Raw genomic sequence first — 21895 nt, forward strand, 5'->3', positions numbered from 1 at the left:
ATGCTATTTTATATAAATATTAATAAATTGTTCAGAATCTGCTTTCACCTTTTTCCCTACAAGGAATATAAGTGAATATTTTTCCTTTTCTTTGTATCAGAAGGTTTTCTGGAGATTGAAGAGAGACAACAGGCATTTTATTTCTCCAGCTCATCACACATTTATATAACCAGAGGGAAATCTGTTTTCTGTTAGCAGAGAGAGGAGGCAGAGTAAGGGTTTTTCAGTTTTTTCTTTTCTGTCTCTTTTTTTTCTTATGTTAACAGACCCAGAAATTGTCTGGAAACTGTGCCAAAACAATAGTATAAAACGAATGCATCTGGAAGTCATTAGGGAAGCTTGGAGTGGGCAGTGATTAAAGCAGGATGGAATTTCTAGGTTGTTTTTTTTTCCTTTACAGTTTCTAAGCCAATCAAATGCAACTTTAAATCCAATCAACCCCCCCCCCCCACACTTTTTAAACCTTATGAATATGGAAGCAAAAAAATTCTCCCCCCATTTCCCTCCTGAAGGCAATTCCAATTATTGTTTCTGTAATACCTCCCAGCACAGTTCTCTTCACTATCTGGGACAGTTCAAATAGCTTTACGTTTGCTCTGCCTTCTTCTTTTTTTCCTCACAGTAGTCACTGGAAAATTCTAGCTTCTTACTTAAAAAAAACCCCAACAGCTAGAACCTTGTACTGGCATTTCAAAATAAAGGGATATAACTTGGAATTAAAGCCAAATCCCTGCAGAGAATTAGAAGAATAAGATTATGAATGAAGAACTGTCTTTTTTTCAACTTCCTTCACTGCCAGATCTGTCTGTGGGTAGCCATTTTCCTCCTGTAGCCATCAGTACTGTGCACCAGGCAATTACAGTCTCCTCCCAATAGCTCTTGCCAATTTATGCCTTGAATGCAGCAGTCATAGCCAGCTAAATAATGCCTAGGTCCTCCTTTCCTAACTATTCCAAACCCCTCATAGGACCTCCTTCTGCTTAGCATAACTGGTGATGCAAAGGTCTGAAATCATCATCTCTATTATTCTGCTAAAGTCCAAGTTGTTTTCATTCCATCTCCAACTACAGCATGAAATCAAATCTGCTGTAAAGTCAGAATCAGCTGCAGTCAAAAATGTGAGAACCCACTTGTCTCAGCTGATTTTAAAGACAAATGGCACCATACAGAAACATCCGTTGATCACATTTCATCACCACAAAAAGGGCGATATCTGCAAAGACCATAAGGAAGTGGTCTCTCTCTTTACATTTTCATACACAGTGTTTGCACTGCATTCCACTGTTGAGGGTGTCATGCTTGTAAGCCAGTGATGCTCCACTCTGTAAAAAGAGAGGTGGTATTTGTGCACTGTTTCCAATGCTCTTGGGTCTAAAAGTTGAAAACCAGTTCAAAACTGGAAAGACCGGTACATTGACTGGTGTTAGCAGTGGTTGTCTTCTGCTGTCGGAGTGCCCTGTGGACTTGACCAGACACTGAGTCCCTTATTCTGCTACTGTCTGTGGTCAGGCGAGCACCTAGCTAAGCACAAAGCCATTGTGAGGATTCCTTAATTTACACTTCGATGAGGCTTACACAAAATGAAGTGTTGTACATGTGGAAATATAAGTATTACAGCTATGACAGTTCTATGCCTCTAAAACATCTGCTGCTTGAAATGATTGCAGAATTTTAATCATGAGCAAATAAATACAGGTCTAACTCTGCAACTGAAATGTATCAACCAGCATAATTTTATTATGGAATAATTCAGTTTACTCTACTATATAGCATCATAAAGAAATAAGAGGTCATATGCAAACATCCCATTTCTGCCATTTCATTGGCAGGTGCCCTAGAGAGTGAAGAAGGAATGGAGCCTATGGCCTGTGCCTGCAGAAACCCATAGAGTACGTGGGGATGAGCTGTGAGGGTTGCCTGCCTGAGCACAGGTGACCATTTTCCATGGCTTCTTGAACTGACTTCTCAGCCTGTGTCTCCTCAAGGATTATGGGAAAATCATATACAGGGATTTTGCCTGGCATTTCTGTTTGAGAAACAAATAGGTTTTCTACCTCCTGCTGCCGTAACATGAATTACTAAAGCGTAGCTAACAGGAATTAGCCTATGTTTTTATTTGGCCTTGGGATCTCCATATATATATATACATTTAGTCTAAATATATACAATCAATGCTCTCCATTTAAGAATCCCCAACTTCTTTTCTCACTTGAACTTTGGAACTGCTTATGATATTGTTTCATTTTTGTCCCCTAATATTTTCTTTCAGCAGTTCTCAATTTTATCCAGAAACAGTGATGGGACCAATGGGTCATCTCTCAAGCTATTGCTTCCTGCTGTGAACACCATTAAATGTTGACCATCTGTGACTGAAGAGATTTTTCTTGAGGCCAGGTGCAGATGCAGTATGAAAATCAACACAGACTGCAATAGCACTGAGAAAAAGGTTTGTAAGAGATTGTTTCCTCTATGATTTTCTTAATTTGCTAATAAAGAGCACAAAACAAGTGAAAGAATCCAAATGGGAGACGTGAAAGGTATGACAGTGTGAGAGCCTGAAAACAAGGGGAGGAAATTTGAGTAACACTGACCACATGGGACTGACTCCAGATGTCTTTTTACATGGCAGAGTATTGGAGTCCTCTCTCCCATGAGTAACTCCAGTGAAATCAGTAAAGCTATTTACATGAGTAGAACATGAAACATTAACCCTTCAGGCAGAGATGAGGTTAGTCTATGAACAGGGGCAGCATTTTGGGTGTTCAGTCTCTATTTCAGACAAATGAGCTGTAGTCAGATTTGCAGCAAAATAAGGATGCAAGAAGAAATCTGTATGACTGAAAGTGTGATCATGAATGGTGGAGCCCACAGGCTTTGTGAAGGTGCAAGGCATGATTAATTTCTGCATTCCCCAATAGCAGACTGCAGAAACCATTGAAGAACTACGAACAGGAAGAATTCTTCCTATTCAGACTCATGGAGTATCATAATACAGTGACTTCTTTTATTTCCAGTCCTTCTTCTCACATGACATCTCTGTTGTTAACTACTGAAGTGAAATTCCCTGTGAAATTCATGTATTTCTGTCAGCATACCCAAAGAAGACAGAGCAAACATGTAATTAATATTAATGGTGGCCCAAGGAAGCTTATTAGCATAATGCTCATTTATTCCGCTATTCTTCATGGTTTGACCTTTCCCAAAGGAAATCAAATATGTTCTGAGTAAATAAAAACATCTTGCAAACAGCTTCATGGTATCACATTGACCTTTATAATCAGGTATCGGTTATCATATAAGCAAATGATTATCCACACATGATTACTCCTACATTTGAGCAGAATTATCCAGCTCCTCGGGGACAGACATGAAAACCACAAGTAACAGTGGCCATCTGCCAACAGAATCATCAGTCCTACCACCTTTTCAGAAATTAATTGCCCCGGGTTACCCAGTCTTTTCCAGAGGTGAGATTTTCCTGTCAGGAATGAGGCAGGCAGGGTGTAAGGACTGCTTTTCCAGTCCTGAGGAATCAGGGGGTTTCAGTCTTCAAGCCTGTCAAGCAAGGATGTTTGACAAGGTGAGTTATTGTTTCCCTCTCTCAGTGTTACTGAAGAACCCGGGAAATTGAGGGGGGGGGGAGGGGGAGAGGGAGAGGGAAGGAAGGGAAGAAGATGCTACAAGAACAGATGTACACTTCACACTAATTCTGTGGAGTTGGACATTTAGCTGTGATGTGGGATACACAGAACCAAATTCTTAATCAGGGCCAAAAGAAAGACTTGGGTGTTGGAATTCAGCACTCCAAATTCTTGGTTTTCTCTGCTAAATCACCCCTTTTCATAAAGAAACGGCAGAATGGGGAACCAGCTGGCGGTCAGCTGTTAGTCTTCCCTCCTGTCACAGGGTACAGAAAATAAGGAAAAAAGGGGGAAAGAAAATCAAGGTGTTGAGACAAAGTGATAGAAATTGTTCTTGTTCTGTGCATATTTCTATTACAAATGACCCCCTAAAAATATCAGCAAAAATGTTTTTACAGAAAGACGTTGGGAGAGATTATTTACAGTATGCAATAAGATGCTTGATGCACAAGAGGAAGTATCTCTTAGGTACTGGTAAGGCACTGTGTGGATAGTTAAAATGACATTAATTATAGAGAAGTCATGCAAAATCAACATTTGTCATGTGAAGAAGGTGAAGGGAAGTGGAATGGACAAAAATGAATAGTTGGGCTCCATATACTGGAAAAAAAATATTCCCTGAGAGATTTCTAAAGAATCTTTAAGTTAGAGAGCTTTGTTTAAAACTGCAAGGGAGAGATCTGCAGAAATTATGATGTCACAGAGCTTCTAATTTGAACCTCAAAGATGACCTCAAAGACCTGAGAGCAGTGGAGTAGGAGGGGAAAGAGAAAATGAGCTAGAAAATGATTTTTTAAGGCCCTAAAAAAATGGTAAAATGTTCTCCAACTGTATAAATGAAAGAGTAGCAGGAAAGAAGAAACGGGGGAGTAACCAGTGAGAAAGAAGTGAAAGATGAAAGAGAGAATCTAGTTAAGTACTTTGTTTTATTCTTCATTAAGAAGGATATGTTTGTTTGGCTTTTTCCTGAGAATTCAGAAAAAATTTCATGTTGACACTAAAACTTAACACCTACCCCCCCCCCCCAAGAAAAAAAACAACCCCCCAAAATGTCCAAATGGATACAATCCAGGCTATTTGTACTGTTCGTCTTTCTGGGCCTACCTTGTCATGACACGTAATCTCATACTGAAGCTTCCCAGATCTGTAGAGACCATACTGTAAAAGTGATTGTTGCCAGCATTTTCTCTTAATTGAATATAAGCCAGCACTTATTAAGGGGAAATATTCACAGTGCGTATCTTAGGAACTTTAGAGAAAGAGAATAAAGATCATTCTTTTATCTGTTAAAGAAAACTGTGGAGTGCATTTCTGTGATCATGTTGGTAACTGAGTGGCTAGTGGGACACAAACTTATTTCAGTGTAATTAGTGTAGGCAATGCACTCTCTGATGAAGAGTATTTGCTGAGACTGACCTTACTGATCATACCAGACCTATATCCTGGAATAAGCATTGCTGGCAAAGCTACAGGAGCAGGGAGATACAAATAAGTACACCTGACAAAACATAATCTGGGTCTGTTAACAAAGTTTGAGACTCTTCTGTCCCAAAATCAGCCACTTAATATAAAGGAGGCATAGAAACAGAAACCTTATCGTTTCACATAACCTTATCACAACCCTGAAGGTGCCCGCTTGTTTAAAACAAACCACCCAAAACCACAGAGCCTGGTTTCAAATGTGGGCTTTAGCACCTAGTCTGTGAGCAACTCTGATAAGCAGGTGTGAGAAGAAGCCTTGTCTCTAATAATTTGTTTCCTCCATGGCAATGTTCTCTCTTTGAAGGTAGCCTTTTGTTTAGTTTCAAGCAATATCTTCCTGTCTTGATAATAAATGTACTCTGCTCTTTTTGGGGATGACCTGCTGTTGTTCACACTACGCAACATATACACAAGATGTCTTGGATAAGTCTTGGTGGTCAAAACAAAGGGCATGCCTTGTTCAGAGTATTGCAAATGAGCATGGTAGCATGCTGATTTTGGCTCACTCATTTCCTATTCCACCCTAACATTTGTAAATCAAAATCCTATTTTCAGATTTCCAAAGACTGTTCCAAAGTTATATGATTCCTTTAATTATGGCTTGAAGTAGAGGCAAATGCATTCCAAGAAACCAACAATTACCTGCAACCTGTTATTACAGTGAGACTTATGGAGACCTGCAGCTTCTGTGAAACTGTGTAACGTAGAAGAAACTGCTGAGGATGGATCCAGCAACGTTGCAATAAAGAAGTCTCAAAATACTATGGAATCTTCTTTCAGTATCATAGTTGGTATAAGGGAATTACAGTGCAGATAGAACTGCTGTTTGAAAGACTCACAAGGTGAATAAGGAGAATGAAAAAATCTGAGTAATAAATTTATTTATTTTTAAGACTATAACATACATATTTGTCAGCAATATTGCTTTTGTCATACTGAAAGCTGTTTTCAGCAGAGATATTGCAGCCAAAATCCCCTGAAAATTCAATGGGACATGCTTTCCTTATCAGGGTCATGTGGAGTGGGTGTTCTGCAGATGTTCCTGGAATAGACATCTATTACACTGCAATTTATGTTTTGGCAACTGTGCTTGTTGAACCTGTTGATCCCTCCCTGTCCTGTATTTTCCTATATATATTCAGCACATTTGCTGGTTTGCTGATTTGGGTTGAGTTAATTTCTCCAAAGTTAAATGTTAGCAGCAAAGGAATTTGTATCTGAAATAGGCATCCTTGTCTGATAAGGAAAAGAGATCTGTCAGTTATCCGGGGGTGGTATTTTGACATTGCACTGCAGCATGCTATCAGTACATTATCCCTCTGAATCAAAGTATGAACTATGACAGGACTGTATCTACAGTGGTTTTGAAGTTGTCTACATGGTGCAAGACTGTAAAGTGAATGGGACAGCTGACGAAACAACAGCAACAAAAAAAGCTAAAAAAAATCTTACAGTGTTCATCCCAGAACATCAGGGAAGGAATCTAGACAAGAGAGCTCCTTAAGCAAAAGTTGTAGAGACAGAAGAAAGAAAGATACATCAACCAGTTGCCAGGTTAGCTCAGGTGGTTCTAGCTTGTTTTTGCCTTTTTAGAACACTGATTAATTTTGCTGAGTAAATGTAACTACTAATATATTTCTAAACCCCAGCTGATTTTTAATATTGGCCTAAATAAGAAAAAGCTACAGACGCAAGACTAGGTTTCTAAATCATCAGAAGTATGAAGAAAGGAATATTGTTTAGGGACTATTGCCTGAAGGCACCTACACAGCCATCATGATAGAAGTGATCTTTCTTCTGTAGTACTTCAAATGTGATTCAAGACATTTAGACTTAGGCTATAGATCCGTGTAGATCACACCTTCTCTCATCCCCATGGACAGATGGGTCTGATGACCTAGTGGAGCACATTTTAAAGACATTAGGTTTGGCACATGTCTGGGAGCTTTCTGCTGCTGGCTGGCAAAACTGCCTCATTAATCCTCCTTAAAAAGAAGTATGGACATTGTTGGATTTTGCTGACAGACATCTGGGAGTTTTGATTTGATTATTAGCATCCCGCTGTGCGTATTGGCTTCCTTCCTTTGTCAGACTGCAGTAAAGAGTGGTGGAAACATGGCTGTGCATTTACCATACCTGAGTGCTGCAAAGGAGAGGAGATTTGTGGCTCTGTGCCAGTAACAAATGGAAATATGGCACACATTAAATGTCTTTGATGGCAAGCCTACAGCTGAAACACATGCATTTCCTGAGGTTTATGTACTTTGTCTAGTGCCCTAAATATCCTTACAGAACATTGTCCTGGACACCAAGCAATTGCTGTACACCAAAGAGCATGAACTCACTCAGAAACTCACAGAAAACCATGGAAAAGAACATCCAGCAGCCAGTGGGAGAATGTTTTTCAAAAAATAGGTGCTTTACCTTTTGCCTATCAGTTCTGATCATTGAGAGGGGCTGATGGGGAGGTTTACAAAAATCTCCTTGAAAGACAAGCTTTGGAACTACAATACATTAAGCTGCTGTCTGTCGTGTTCAAGGAATTGGTAGAGATACTGACTTTGTAGCACATTATCATTTTTTCCTATCTTTCACATGTATTTAACTCCTCGTTGAACAACAATTATTTATATGTTCTTTTCCTCTCCCACTACTCCATACAGGTAGAAGACTGTGTTAGTTCTCCCCCTGCTAACATCCCTCTTTCGCCATAGGTAGCAGCTATGCTTTCCTTCAATTGTCTAACTGGTGATTTATATTTCTCAGCCTGTATTTATCCTGGCATTTCCTGGTCTATTGCAGGTCTGAAAGGGGATTAAGACTGCAGAAGATCCCTTGATTTTTGAGTTCTGCCACCTGGCCTAATAGGAGATATTAACTCCTCTCTACACCTTACGTCATAGATGGATACATAACAATGCTTTCGGTTCTAAGGAATCACAATAAAGCTGTCATCCTCTTTTAAATTTTGGAAGAGTAAAAACACTGGAAGAAACCCTAAAGAGAAAGAAATATCAAGGATATCTTGAATTCCCTCCATCCCACCTGATTGACATGAGATTTTTTAGGAACATTCACATTTTGGGCAAGACTAACTGTAATTCCTTCAGGACATCGACAGTAGCTGTGTAACTGAATTCTGTGAACACTTTGCAAAGCTTTAAGTTTTATTCTGCAGCTTTCTCAGTATTAATAGTATTTAGGTTTATTCTTGTTCTCTCATGCCCCATTAATGGTCATTGTTTCTAAGAATAAAAAAATACCTGACATTTACACACCAGTATTGACACAAAGTTTATCATTCATCAGTTTAAATTTTAAAAATCAAGAGGAAGGGAACTTGTCTATACTACCACTTTTTTTTTTATTTATTTATTTTTCTGTGAATAAAAGGTAATTGAATAATGGTATCCTGCTGTCAGGTGAGATGACGCCCTTTCCTGCAATACTATTTATCTGTGGAGTTGCTTCATGGGTCCAGATGGCACCAGGCAGCTTGGTAGCCTTCATTAAATGCTGTTGTGAAATACAAGTGTGGTTTGTTGGTTTGTTTTTGTTTTGTAAACCTCTTGTGAAAGGCAGGCTTTTTCTTTCCCTGTGTAGGCCTTCAGCAGGCTTTGCTACCTTGAGCAGTGAGACTGGTGGCAACCTGATTCCGTCTTGTTGAAGGGGCATTGCATCTCTTCTGCATAAGGAAATTTCAGTCAAGTTGATGACAAAATCAGTAGCTCTCTTTACATCAAGGGGGCTTTAACACTTCAGTAAATGATTCATCAGTTATTTTGGGAACCAGAATGGTAATAACTGTGGTATCAGTAGAATCCTCTGTGATTCCTGAGAAAACAAAACTCAGGGGTGAGATACCTTTCCTACACTCACACTATGAATTACAATGTTGCCAAGAGATATATGATAAAACACACCTTGGTAATACATGTAAGGCCTTCTCTGCTCTCAGGGTGTTTGGTAAGCAGCTTCTTTGCTTTTGAACGTTTTTGTTTCCCCAGATCCTGAGACTTCTGTTTTTGGTTATGCTTCTGTACTACCAGCCTGAAGCCAGTCCATAAGCTGCCTCAGTCCCTTCCACCCAAAACTCACACTCTTTCTCTCCCTCCCTTTCTCTCTTGTAAAACAATGTTGCAAATACATTTTGAGCATTGTTTTTAGTGAAGTCCCCAGAGAAAGCTGATGTGTCATGTCATTCAAGCCTCCTTCTTTACACTTGCACAAAGGCGAAGGGATTGCACTCCAGGTTTTTGATGCTGAAGGTGCTCTGTTGAAGAAAGGTCTTCTCAGCTTGTACCTTCTTAACAGGACAGAAAATGGTGAGAAGACAAGTTAGCAAGCAAGGGTAAGCAATGGGGTTTAATGGAACATTTGAAAGCCAGCGGAAAAGAATGTCAGATCCATAAATACACCATTTACTCAAAAATTGATATCTGGACTATATAATTATTTTTTTCAGTACTTTCTTCAGCCCAAGATGGAGCCCCCATAAAACATGACAGTATTCAACTCATACATCTTGAGTTTTTTCAAAGTAAAATATGTACACATGAATTTAGCATATGAAAAGGTACCTTTTGAGAGCAAGGATCTTAGATGCTTGTCCACTAAAGGGAAGCACATTTGTAGCTTTTAGAAAGTATTTTTCATGAATCCCATTGTTTCATGGGATTGATTCACGCTTAGCACACATACGAAATGAGCTCTGACAGCTTCACAACCATGCTTAACCTACCCTAACAATAAATGTGACCCATCACATGGTACTTGCTATCAATCCCTTCAGTGGTCATTACTGCAAGACAGAGGATGCTTCTGTTATGGTTTTGCATCCCATTTGTTTATAAAAGAGGGAGCCGTAGCTATTGCTGGGAAATATCTTTATCAAAAAAAGTAGAATGTTGAACTTAATTGATCTGATAGTTATAAGACTAATAACTTTCAACTTAAACTTATTAACAAATAAATTTTCATGTACCAAGATAATTTAAAATGTTAACTAGCAAGATCACTCTGATGTTCATCTTCTCAATATTGCGTAAAGTGCTATGGGATTGGAATTATGGTGCTTTTTTGTGTGCCCAAAACATTGTCCTCTGCATCCTTAGTTACAATAAGACTGCTATTATGCTACTTACTGATAAATAAAAGCAGTTGATATTTGGTTAATGAACCTTAGAGAGAAAATGGTAAAGTAAATGCTAATGATAGCTAACAGTAGAATGTGTTTAAGGTGACAGTAATCATCTGAGAAGTCGCATTATTATTTTTAATGACAGGAAAAGCTTCAAACATTAAAATTCTGCCAGTTTGAAAATATGTATTTTTATATATACAGCTACCTGCAGCCTTACAGTCCGATCCTGTTCATTTTGCTATTCCACCTCACTACAAGAATGATTAACATTTTCTTTTCTCTGATACCTCTACATCTTTTTGTGCATGTAATGGCTCCCAAATATACAGCAGATTTCCAGCCACTACTTTTTCCTAAAGGTACGAAAAACCTGTCTTCTGTTAAGCTTTTGCTGCTGTAAAGCACTCCCACATCTGCTGATACTAGCGCTCAGTGATTTTCTCCTGCTACTTCAGTCACATTAAGTAAGTTCTCACAGAAAGAAGTGATGGTAACATTACACCAAAGCCAATATTTTTACTGCTTCAAGGAGACTCAACTCTAGTATGAATTGCAGTCACAGTTTAGTGGGCTAATTTAAGTCCATCTAAAATCTAGGTTAAGACATTAGCACTTCACTGTTTCTATTGACTTGCTACCTGGTATAATTGATCTGTGATAAATATAACTCAAGCCACCAGTGAAAATCACATCTTTAAATGTGTTTTCAGTCTCACTTATTTTCAATGAAATTAGGATTGACAAAGAAGTATGATCTGTCCTACCCTAAGTCTACAGAGAAATACAGTTTTCATGAGGATTTTCTTCATTATAGCTATTCTTTAGAGTACTAACACTGCAAATAAAATAAAATTGAATGAAACTACTTCTATTTACCTTTTTCCCTTCCCTGGAAGTAACTGCTATGTCACTGTATGTGTCAAGCACAGGAGAAAACTGAAGACTAATAAAAAGGCAGAAACTCAGCTATAGGACAGGCTGTGAACACAGATATGAGGAGGCCTGTAAGCATTATGCAATTAGATACTTTTACAGGACATGGATATATCCTCTATGTAAATTTTCCCGTAGATCTCAAACCAGGGTGTTCTGTACTGCAATACGTTTTATTGTGCATGGATTTTCCATAAATAAATACAATTCACTATATATAAAATAGCAAGGACTGCTATCCCCACAAAATATGGTAGCACTGGGGCATATTCTCATACTGTGGAGCTATGCCAGAGCAGCAGAGGACAAAAAGGAGTCTACAAAAATACGACCTTAACAGAAAGAAGTTGCGAGGAGCTTCTCTGTTAGGTGGTAGGAGTGTGGCTGTGAAGCTCTGCACAAGGCATTCCATGGTCTGAAAGGAGGGGAAATGAGTTGATCAGTTGGTGCTTGGATTAAAGATGAATGAGCGAGATAGCTCCTCTTAGTGCTCCTTGCACAAAACTGCTGTCAGAGACACTGTGGGAGTGTGGATGCAGTTCACTCCTGCTGTTTTTGAAAGCTTTTTTTCTCCCAGAGTGACTTCACCTCTTACAGCATGGGAGGGACCACTGACTTCACTGTTAGATAGACGGAGCAGCTTATGTTCCTCAGCTACAATCTTACATTTTTCAGGCACGCTAAAATTCATTGGAAGCAGAGAGTGAAAGAAATGAAACCTAGAGGCAATTGTGCAAATCTCTATGTTTAAAACTTCTCTGCATCCTCTCTGTAGACCAACGTCCCCACGTTTGCTTCATTTTATATGAAATGGATAAAATTCATATGTCGCTCCTCCAGTTAGGTAAGTATTTCCATAAATGCAACAGTAATTAAATTCAGCTATTGGCAGAAATGTAGAAAGTGAAATGCTGCCAAAATAACTGACTTTGCTATACTGTGAGTTTAGCCTTTCACAAAGGAATAGAGTTTGAAAGCCTATGTAATAGCTTCATATTTCACATCTTTAAAAGCACTTTAATTTTAACCTGAGAAGATCATTTGCCTCCTGTTTTATGTGCATTCATTGTGCATATCAGTGCTCCCTATAGCAGTTCCAGAACTGGCTGTCTTCAGTGCTAGCCTAGCATAGACTATGGCTTATTTAGTATAGAAGTTACTGAAGGGACTGTAAAGCAAAGGCAACTGCCAAATCAAACTAACAGTCGAATTTAGAGATATAACCTTTGTCTAATGCAAACAGACCTACATGGAAAATATTTCCTAAGTGCTTTGCTGAAGCAAGGCAATGATCTATGAGATGAAGATGACAGGGAACTATCTGAAACTAAAAAAATGCAAGCTGAGGTAAGAGAAGTGATGTGGCTGTTGGTAACAACAGCTATTTAGGATCAACCAGAAGAGGTCAAGCCTGAGGCTCAGCATGCCAAATAAGTTCTTCTAAATCATAGAGTGGGAACTGCAAATAGACACTGGCCAGTTTGCTCAGATCTCACTGGACCACAGTGCAAGGCACAGCAATTAAGTTGGCAAAAAAAGTGGCAGCGTTGTGGAGCTCCCTCTTGTTCTAACCTTTCTTCTTCCATGTTTGGGTAAGGTGCCTGTTTCACTCACTTAAACCATCTCCATATATACATTGCTTCGTTCATGCAACAAGGTGGGACAATCCATGTGCATGCATTACCTGTATCATACTAGTCTCCAGTGACAGGGAGCAAGACATAAGAACTGATTTTTCCTTCAACATGAGCAAAGGGTGAGCATTATGTCCCTGGACTCTGATTATAAGGATATAGGACTTACATGCCATCCTTAAACTTTACTTACAGATTATGTATGAAAATGACTTCCCTTTTCTGTTTTTGGCACATACTCCAGTATGTACTGTCAGTCAGAATGACCTTTGCCTGAAGTGCTGAGAGCAAACAACCAAGAAATATGGTTTTTATGAGATCGTGTCCTAGGTATTTGCGCACTCCTATAAATACATGCATGTCCATACCTATAATTATGTGGGTGCACATCTGCTTTGTGCTGCTCCCTACTGAATAACTATGGAATGATTCCTTTTCTGCAGGTGACAGTGTTAGGAAAAGAAACGCATTTTTGATAGCAAACACAACCTTCACAGGACAAATTGTGAACTGGTTCCTTGTACTTGCAAAATCAATTGACCAGGCAAGAAACAGGAAGGCCATGCAGTCTAAATAAACTGTTCAAGGCTGAAATAATGACTGCACCAGAAACAGGTCAATTGTTGGTCCAGAAGATTTCCTGTGCTGTAATACTGTCTAGAATCAGAGTAGAACATTAAATTACAAATCATTTTGCTGTTAATTATTGCAATTTACCACATTTTGAGTATGTGGTTAGCCTTTTCCTTCCAAGGCTCCCCACATGCTCCTTCCTTAGCCATTCATATTTTCTTTTCACCATTCCCTAGAAAGAGGCACATAGCAGAGATTGCTGAGGGCTACTTTGGGGCAAGCTCCAATGGCAGGCGGCTTGCAGAGGGAGCAGGTGCCACATGGACTCCCCTCTGAGCTCTAGCAGTCTCTGCATTGCAGTTTCTACTGCGAAAATGTTGCTGAATGCAAATGAAACAGACCCCTGCAAAATAGTTTTGACTTTCATAGAAAAGAAGAGCTTTCAGATGAGAAAGGGATTGGAGAGAAATCTTGGTTACAAAGACCTTCCCTCCTGAATCCGGTCAATTCCACCTTCACGATGTCTGCTCCAGTTTCTGTTGTTTCAGACCTTTAGCAGGACGTATTTTTAGCATTTCCCCCTTACTAGACTGCTGGATTTGGCATTTATTCAAAGGGTAAGGGCCCACCCTCATTCTGCTGGGACCTTTCCCAATGAAAACACCTCTCTGCTGCAAGCCTGTAGTCACTTTCAAGTGAGTAGATGGCTGAGGAAGCAGGGGGAGAAAGGAATTCCTCCAGATTTTCCCTGTTACAGCTTTTGATTAAACTACACCTGTGCATGCTCCACGCCTTCAAATGTTTGTGTTTCATGCAGTTAAAAGGCTGTGTGTCTGTGGAAGTAGTTTGCCACAGCAGCAACATGCAGTCATTCTTTTTGCACCTTTTATTAACAGAAAAATTGTTACTCTCTTCGTGGTCCTCATTACAGGCAGAAATGTGTGGATGAGAAGCTAATCCAGAAGCAGGAGCTGTATGGCCAGCACGTTCCTCCAGGGCACAATGTGGCTGAGGATAAGGCACCAACAGGGCTCCAGCTAGCAAAATAGGAAAGAAACAAACAAAATCTGGCAGAGCTCTGCAGACAGAATTTGGAGCTATTTTCCCAGCTACACACACCAGTATTTCTCCCCTGCTTTCAGGCTATCTTGTTCCCAGGGTCTGGGATGCTCAGCAGAGGCCATGGCCACAACGGTGCTGGCAGCTGGCCCACTGCTAGAACCATGCCTGAAGGGAAGTGGGGATCGCCGAGAGGAGTTAGTCCTGCCTTACACAGCTTTTCCTGCATTTCTTTCGTTGTCCTTAGAATGGGGTGAGGAAAAATGGTGCAGCTCAGTAACTGCCTAGCTGGGCTCCTCCCTCTGTCCATCCTCCCCCCTCCTTTGTTTTGGTGTACAGCCCACTGACTACGTGGACACTGTGTGGAGGAGAGCCAGGGCAAGGGACACAGAAAAGCACATCCTATGTCAGACCTTTTCTCCCTTTTCACAAGGCTGTCTCAGCTCTAGTGGTTCTTCTCACAGCCCTGCATTTACCAGGGGAAGAGAGAGAATTTAAGGAATAAAGCTGCAAATGAGCATTCTCACACTAAAGATGTAGTGATTTCCCCCACCTTCAGCCTCAAATATTAGCAGCTTGGCTGTGTGGCAGCACCATTTCACCTTTCTCCTTCAGCCCCTCATCTCTTAGACAGTATCTTTGGGAAACTCAGATCATATCTCAGTGCTGATAAACCCTGCTTATTAATTGAGACTCAGCATGATACAGTTCAGTTTAGCCAAGGTGAGAGATGCCTTGGGGAATCAGTCTGGCCTTTAATCATAAACACACACAAATCTCCATGAAAGTTTTCATGTAGAGGTCATTTTGCACTAAAAGCCTATTTAATTGTTATTGTCTGTTCTTTTGGCTTAGTCTCACCACCAAAGAATGTATGTACTGCATGCTGAAGTGGGAAATGCTTGTAACATGCACAGGAATCTGAGAGTGTTAGAAATTGCAGTTGGAAAAGCAGAGTAGGGGTGGGAGTGGGCTGTGGATGACTGTAGGGCATGAATCTGAGAGGAGAGGATTATGCCATGAGTTTGTTGGTGTGGTGTGGAAGCACAACACTGCCCTCGAGCCTGATGAGGTTTTGTCAGAATGGGGGTTATTATTTTCTGGATGTTTGGTGAAATATTTAAGGGATTTAAGAAGGTGCCAAGAAAGAAGAACAGTGTAATTGCTTGGCAAGTATCACATAGAGGATTGATAATGTGCTCTCCGATGCAGGGGCCTTTTGGTGTTGCTCTGGGAAAAAAAAAGTGATTTCCAAATAACACCACCATTTTCTCAGAAATTGTGAGGAAAGATAAGAGCAGGTAGAGGGAAGGAAAGATGTTTCAAAATAACACATTCTCCCTGTCCCTGTAGGACATCCCAGCAGCAGTGAAAATCAGAAGCACTCAGGCCCCTGGCTATGGCTGCCTTGTTTTTTCTGGGAAGGTAAAGCCAACAGGGTATCTTCATCATGGACCCACTTTGGTCTGACATAAGCAGAGTTTTCTTCTCACACTGAAGTGAACTTGGGATTTAGGGCCACCTAAGTTTTCTTAAAAGATTTATCCCATGGTTGGTGGAACTATGTGGCCTTCCTGCTCCAAAATCCTCCTGCAGCTGTTCCTTCATCCCTATCCCAGGTCGCACATCTTTGCAGGTGGAATAAGCTGCTTCAGGGGGCACTCATATATGAAGAGGCTGATGCCTTTTCTGCTACAGAAGCAGGACACTCGTACCAAATGGGACAGTCCTTGAAGAGGTCCTACCCACCTTAGGCTCCTACGAGGAGGAGGAGGTTTGGATGAAAAGCCTTGGCAGCCGATAAATACAGACTGTAACTAAACAAATGACTGAGGAAAGCAAGAAAGTGAGAGAGCACATAATAGAGATAACAGAGCTCAAACTGAGAAGAGTAGGCGGTGGAGGGGAAGGGAAGAGAAAACGCTGTAAAAATGCAGAGGCCAGTATTGGGGGAGTCAGCTACATTACAGAGCTGCTCCTGGGAAGTCAGCCAGAGTATCTCTGTAGGAGTCTTCATCTCTGACTATAAAACAGCGCTAAGGCCTCACACAGCATCCAGTTAATGAGCTTAACTGGTGGGTAAGGGGAACATCGACTCCGATACCATCAGATATCACCAAATCAGTTCCTCTAGACTGCTAGAATGGAAGTTACTAAATGAAGATTCAGAGGTCTCAAATTCCTTCCCTGGAAAGCCTGATGGCTTTCATTAACCCCAAGTTACCCCATCATTTTGTAAAACTGGTGAAATGATCCAGAGTTTGTGGGCATCTGAGTTAACACTGCAAACAGAGCTGGTTGGCTGAAGACCCGTACTTTAATTACCAGTATGAGTCTTGGGGCAAGCCAGGATACATAAACAGATCAAGTCTAGATTCAAGAATAGGGCACCAAATTTACTGGGCTTAACATTTCTTAACTTATAAAAAGAGGGACGCATTCATAAAGCATTTCAGTATCTCTAGTATACTGCTGCAAAATATAAATATTACTATTAGAATAAGTTTGAAGTTAATCCTTTGACACAAATCAGAAAATAGTATTTTGCCTTTTATTTTAAGTAAAACTTCGGCTGATTTTCAACATGGACCTATCAGCTGATTAATGGAATAATTTTTTATTTATTTATTTCTAAATACCATTCACTTATTTTAGAATCACAGAATCACAGACTGGTTTGGGTTGGAAAGGACCTTAAGATCACCTAGTTCCAGTCCTCCTGCCATGGGCAGGGACTCCTTACTCCAGACCATGTTGCCCAAGGCTCTCTCCAACCTGGCCTGATTAAGGGCTTAAAGTGTGAAAGGCAGCTCATTAGCAAAAGAGGATAATGAGCTGACAGCTTGAGGAGTGTGCAAAGAAGAGCACTCTTCTGCTGAAGAGGGTTTCAGGTAGTGTGAGAGGAAATAATCAGAAGAGTGACACAGGCAGAGGAAGAAACAGGTGAGAGTTTCAGAGTTGAAACATAAAAAATACGATATGTAATATGACCAAAACCATCATCTTTTTTCCTAGATGTAGGTTATTCTTTGTGACTGTGCTTTTCATGAAGACGGATCGTATGAAGGGTGGCAGAGCATGGCCTGTAGTCTCCAGTTCTCCAGAGGCAGAGACATAATACAGATTAAGTGCAGAGGGACCTCCCTGTTTGTGAGGAAATCCCAGCTGTCATTGATATGTACCCTGTTCAAGATGCCCAGAACCTTTGGAGAGGTGTGCAATGTAGGCATCTCAGCTGGGATCACTGTGCTGACTCTCAGCAAGGCTACGGATGCTGTGGCAAAATGCTGCAGCTCCTTCCAGGCAAGGCTTTCCTCTGTGGCACTCATGTCAAACTCATCCACGTTGGCCACAGCCTGCACCAGAGGAAATCCAAAGCTTTGGAGCCAGCTCTTGTGCGTGGTGCCCAGTCCTCCTCCCTTTCAGACGGAGGAGAACCAGCGTGTCCAGGGAGCTGGTTTCACACAGGAAGGAGGTAGGCAGATGGGGAGGCAGGGAAGCAGGGGAGGGACAGTCTGCAGGGGCTGACAGCAGTGCTGAGGTCTTGATGGAAAGAAAAGTATTTCACATCATTCCCTGAATCCCCTCACTCCCAGCCAAGCAAAGGAGGGGGTCTTTTGCTTTCATAGCCTTTTTCTTTTCTTTTTTTGTTTTACTGATAACATCAGCTGGATCCTTGCATGATTTACAGCTTCTGGCTCCGTTACTCCCGTTAGCAAGGCAGCAGGCTTTTCCACCTCTTTCCAGGCTCCTCCTACTTGACATTTTTCCTTTAATTTTGACAGTGACCCATATAGCTTTGACAGAACTCACTTTGGTATATCCAGAAAACTTCAGTAAGGGTTGACTTAGGATTCCTATTCCTTGTTAACCCTTTAAAGACATTTAAAGTCTCTGCAACATATAATTCAACTGAGATCAAGCATGGATTTGAATGGAAAATATGTGTGATTATTGTAAGGACTATAGCTTTGAAAAATAACAATATTTTCTAACTTCTTACATGGCGAAAAACTGTGATATCAGAAAAAAATGCGTTCTAAACCTTGAGTGGGACATTTGCAAATAAATCTAACTTGAAAACATGACACAAATACTGTTTGTACAATAAATGAAGCTCAATGTATTTTTTTCCATGAATTCCAGGTTTTAATTTTAAAAGTAAGATGGGGAACTGCTGCTTTCTTTACTAAACCCTTACTTTGTGCAGCACAGCCTCAAATGTATTCATCTCAGAGTGGAAAAAAAAACCTTCTAACATACCATTACTTTCCAAACCTCTCTTTTTATATTCTCTTTTTCATCTAGTCTTTTTTCAGTATAACAGCCACTCTGTATTACAGGGTGTATCCAAATTCAGAGAAAAGCTTCTGGCCAGTTGTTTTTTGGGGAACTTTCCAAAGGACTCCGCTGCTCTGTCCTGGAGACTGAGAGTGCCACGTTGCTACCTAGTTCTAAAGGCTGAGAAAACCATCATGGTTACTTTTGCAGTTCTTGATGTGGTTCTGAGTGATAACTTCCGATGACCAACATCCTTTTTTTTCCCCTCAGCTGCAAGGGCATGCCATACTTGTGCTTGCTGTCAACTGCAGAGTGCTCTAAAGCATAAAACTGGATCGCAGGGACCATCTAGTGTTCTCAGCTTGCACCTGCCATGGCAGCAACGCCTTTTATCTGCATAATGAAATTGTCAATATTCTGCAGTCTGATAGCTAAAACATTTTCATTTCTTTTCTTCTTCCTTTCTTTTTTTTTTTTCTTTTTTTTTTTTTTTTTTTTACCTTTTGGGGATTAAAAGGTATTTCAGAGAAAGAAATCAAATACTGCTTGAATGCTGTAGGTCAGCACAGGCAGTTTTCAGCTGTTCTGTTTGATAGAATGACAAAGGTATTTCTGAATGGTCTTTTTAGGTGTTCTGCTCTAAAGAAAATGAAAGCCGTGATTTTCATCATATTCACAGAGAATCTGTCACTACTTTTCATCTAATATTTTTGTTGTTTTTTTTTTAAAGCAAAGTGGAAAGGATGTGGAATGTGGCAAGAACAGAAGAATTTGACTTCAGAAGGTCCAAAGTTTCCATCTTCAGTAAATGTATCTTCAAGCCTCTCTGAGACCATTCAGTGGCTGCAGTGCAGCTGCCCATGCTCCTCTCTGCACTAGGTGCTTGGAGGGCAGCAGCTGAGATGTCTGGTCAGGAGGATCCTGTCACCAGATAGCTGAGCTGGGGTCAGTGGGAGTGACAGGGGATTGCTCAGACATTTTGGAGCAACAAAGTGGAGAATTAGAATGCTCTCAGTTCAGCCGAGGGATGGAGGAGAGAGAGGATTTCCAACTGGCTGGAGAAGAGATGGAGGGGAGCATAGCATGGCTGCTAGCTGGGCTCCAGCTAGGCTCACAGAAGGAAAAATGAGGGTGAGAATTGGAGCTGTGAGGCATGGCTGAGGATATTAAGGCTGTGCTTGCCACATACCTCATTCCTACCCACACATCTGTAACAGGAGCTCTTGGCCAGGGTACAAGCATCTGCTTCTCCCTTTTTTTGCAGCCAGAAATTTGGCCCATATGAGCGTTAGGCTTCTGCAATGGATAGCAGGTGTGGGGAGATCAGCTGTTCTAAGGATGTGGTCAGCATTTATAGTTTGATCTCAGGAAGAAGTAGTGTCTCTTTCCATGTTTGGATACTTCTGATTATATCTGGAATTTGAAAGGTAAATGAGACAGAAGTGCTACCATACCGGACTCCCAGGGCTATTTCATCCCACTTGAAAAGAAAAATAAAAGAGGTGGAAATCTAGGTGTAGACTGTGCAGATAAGAAACTCCTTAAAAGAACATCTAGACACAATGGAGGGAAGATGGGAGGAAAAAGAGGAACATACTCCTCACAAGTCTGATGAATTGGGATTCTGCTGCACAGAATGTAACTGGTTGATTTTTCTCTCTGAAACAAGAAGCTTTGCATAATCATAAATGTTTGTGAAAGTATTTTGATTCATCAAATGGCTCAGCTTTCCAAAAAAGGAAGAAAGAGCTGGCAAAAATCTGAAAAAAAGAGAAAATAGTCATTCATTACTTCAAAGCAAAATGTATTTTGAAATGTACATCAAGATTTCAATTTAAAGGGGTTTAAAAAATGTCAAAAACCTAAATAAAAAATTTCATTTCATAGCAATCCAAACATTTGTTCAAATTAAGAGTAATTCTATGTAATACATTTCATTTTATACATCTGTCCCTGCACTTCGTCTTCCAAGAGTATGTGTAAGCCCTGCTCATATGTTGATTCACTGGTAGAATGAAAGCCTGCACATATCCTACTGACTCACAGCTGATGGGGAGGACTAAGGCAGTAAGAAATCTGTCATTTACATTTTTAACCCTTCACCATACCAGTACCAGTTAACCAAGAAACTTACTCTAATTAATTGAGATTAAGAGACAGCTTTCATTCCAAGTCAAAATATTTGTGTTCCATGATCATCTTTATACCAGGATAATATATTGTACTAAGCTTAACAGTAAACACATTAAGATATGATATAGTCTTACTGTAGACAATGTCAATGTCTCCACTATATGCATTTAACAAGGCACAAATCAGTTCTTTAATTACTGCACATAAATGACTGAGACCCCGTTAATGATGTGTAGGATAGCAGAAAACCTTGAGAGTTCTATTAGAAAAACATAGAATCATAGAATAGTTAGGGTTGGAAAGGACCTCAAGATCATCAAGCTCCAACCCCCCTGCCACGGCCAGGCACACCTCGCTCTAAACCATATTACTCAAGGCCTCATCCAACCTGGCCTTGAACACTGCCAGGGATGGAGCATTCACAACCTCCCTGGACAACCTATTCCAGTGCCTCACCAAACATTGTGAAAACCAGCAAAGTTTCTCAAGATGTAGGGAAAAAAAAAGTCAGAAAAATTAGAAGAATTTCAGTAAAGTGTTTTTTCCTTATAATGAGCAACAAATTTATTTGGAAAGTAATGTTCACTTCTTTAACATGATTTCTCTGATGAAATATTTTGATTCATATTACTTTCTTTTTAAAGTTACCATATTTCTTAATTTATGGCTTTTGGCCAAGTACTGTTGGTCTTGCATCACATTACAATGAATAGTTATGACTATGTTCTGCTTACTTTATAAACTCTGCTCATGTCATTCCACTTCCAAACACCACAATAACTCTGTCTCCCCATCCTTTATAAGGCAAGAAGCAAAGTAATCCTCCATGAGTACCAGATTAGCTAGGGTGTGCTGACTGGCCCTCCTGGTGTAACTGCCTCCATGAAGGCACTAATTTAAGTCTTCTCTCTCCAAATGTTTTTCCTGGTGTTTTCAGGAACTGTCTGTCTGAGACAGCTGCTGTTCCATCAGATCTGGCTGAGGTTAGTTACACTTCAGAATTCATTGGGGGTAGA

General features: G+C 40.3%; 2 long non-coding RNA genes across 2 annotated transcripts; both read left to right on the forward strand.

Moving 5' to 3' along the window:
* Nucleotides 1–3539: 3539 nt before the first annotated feature.
* LOC133210560 (uncharacterized) lies at nucleotides 3540–8655 on the forward strand. Its single transcript, XR_009724962.1, has 2 exons — nucleotides 3540–3580; nucleotides 7926–8655. It is a non-coding gene; the product is annotated as an uncharacterized LOC133210560 (long non-coding RNA).
* Nucleotides 8656–8833: 178 nt separating this feature from the next.
* LOC133210561 (uncharacterized) lies at nucleotides 8834–9289 on the forward strand. The gene is made up of 2 exons (XR_009724963.1): nucleotides 8834–8884; nucleotides 9131–9289. It is a non-coding gene; the product is annotated as an uncharacterized LOC133210561 (long non-coding RNA).
* Nucleotides 9290–21895: the final 12606 nt, after the last annotated feature.

This window comes from Neopsephotus bourkii, unplaced genomic scaffold, assembly GCF_033783945.1.
Source record: "Neopsephotus bourkii isolate Nb327-2 ecotype Australia unplaced genomic scaffold, CSIRO-AGI_Nbou_v1 NB_479, whole genome shotgun sequence".
NCBI classification, from domain to species: domain Eukaryota; kingdom Metazoa; phylum Chordata; class Aves; order Psittaciformes; family Psittacidae; genus Neopsephotus; species Neopsephotus bourkii.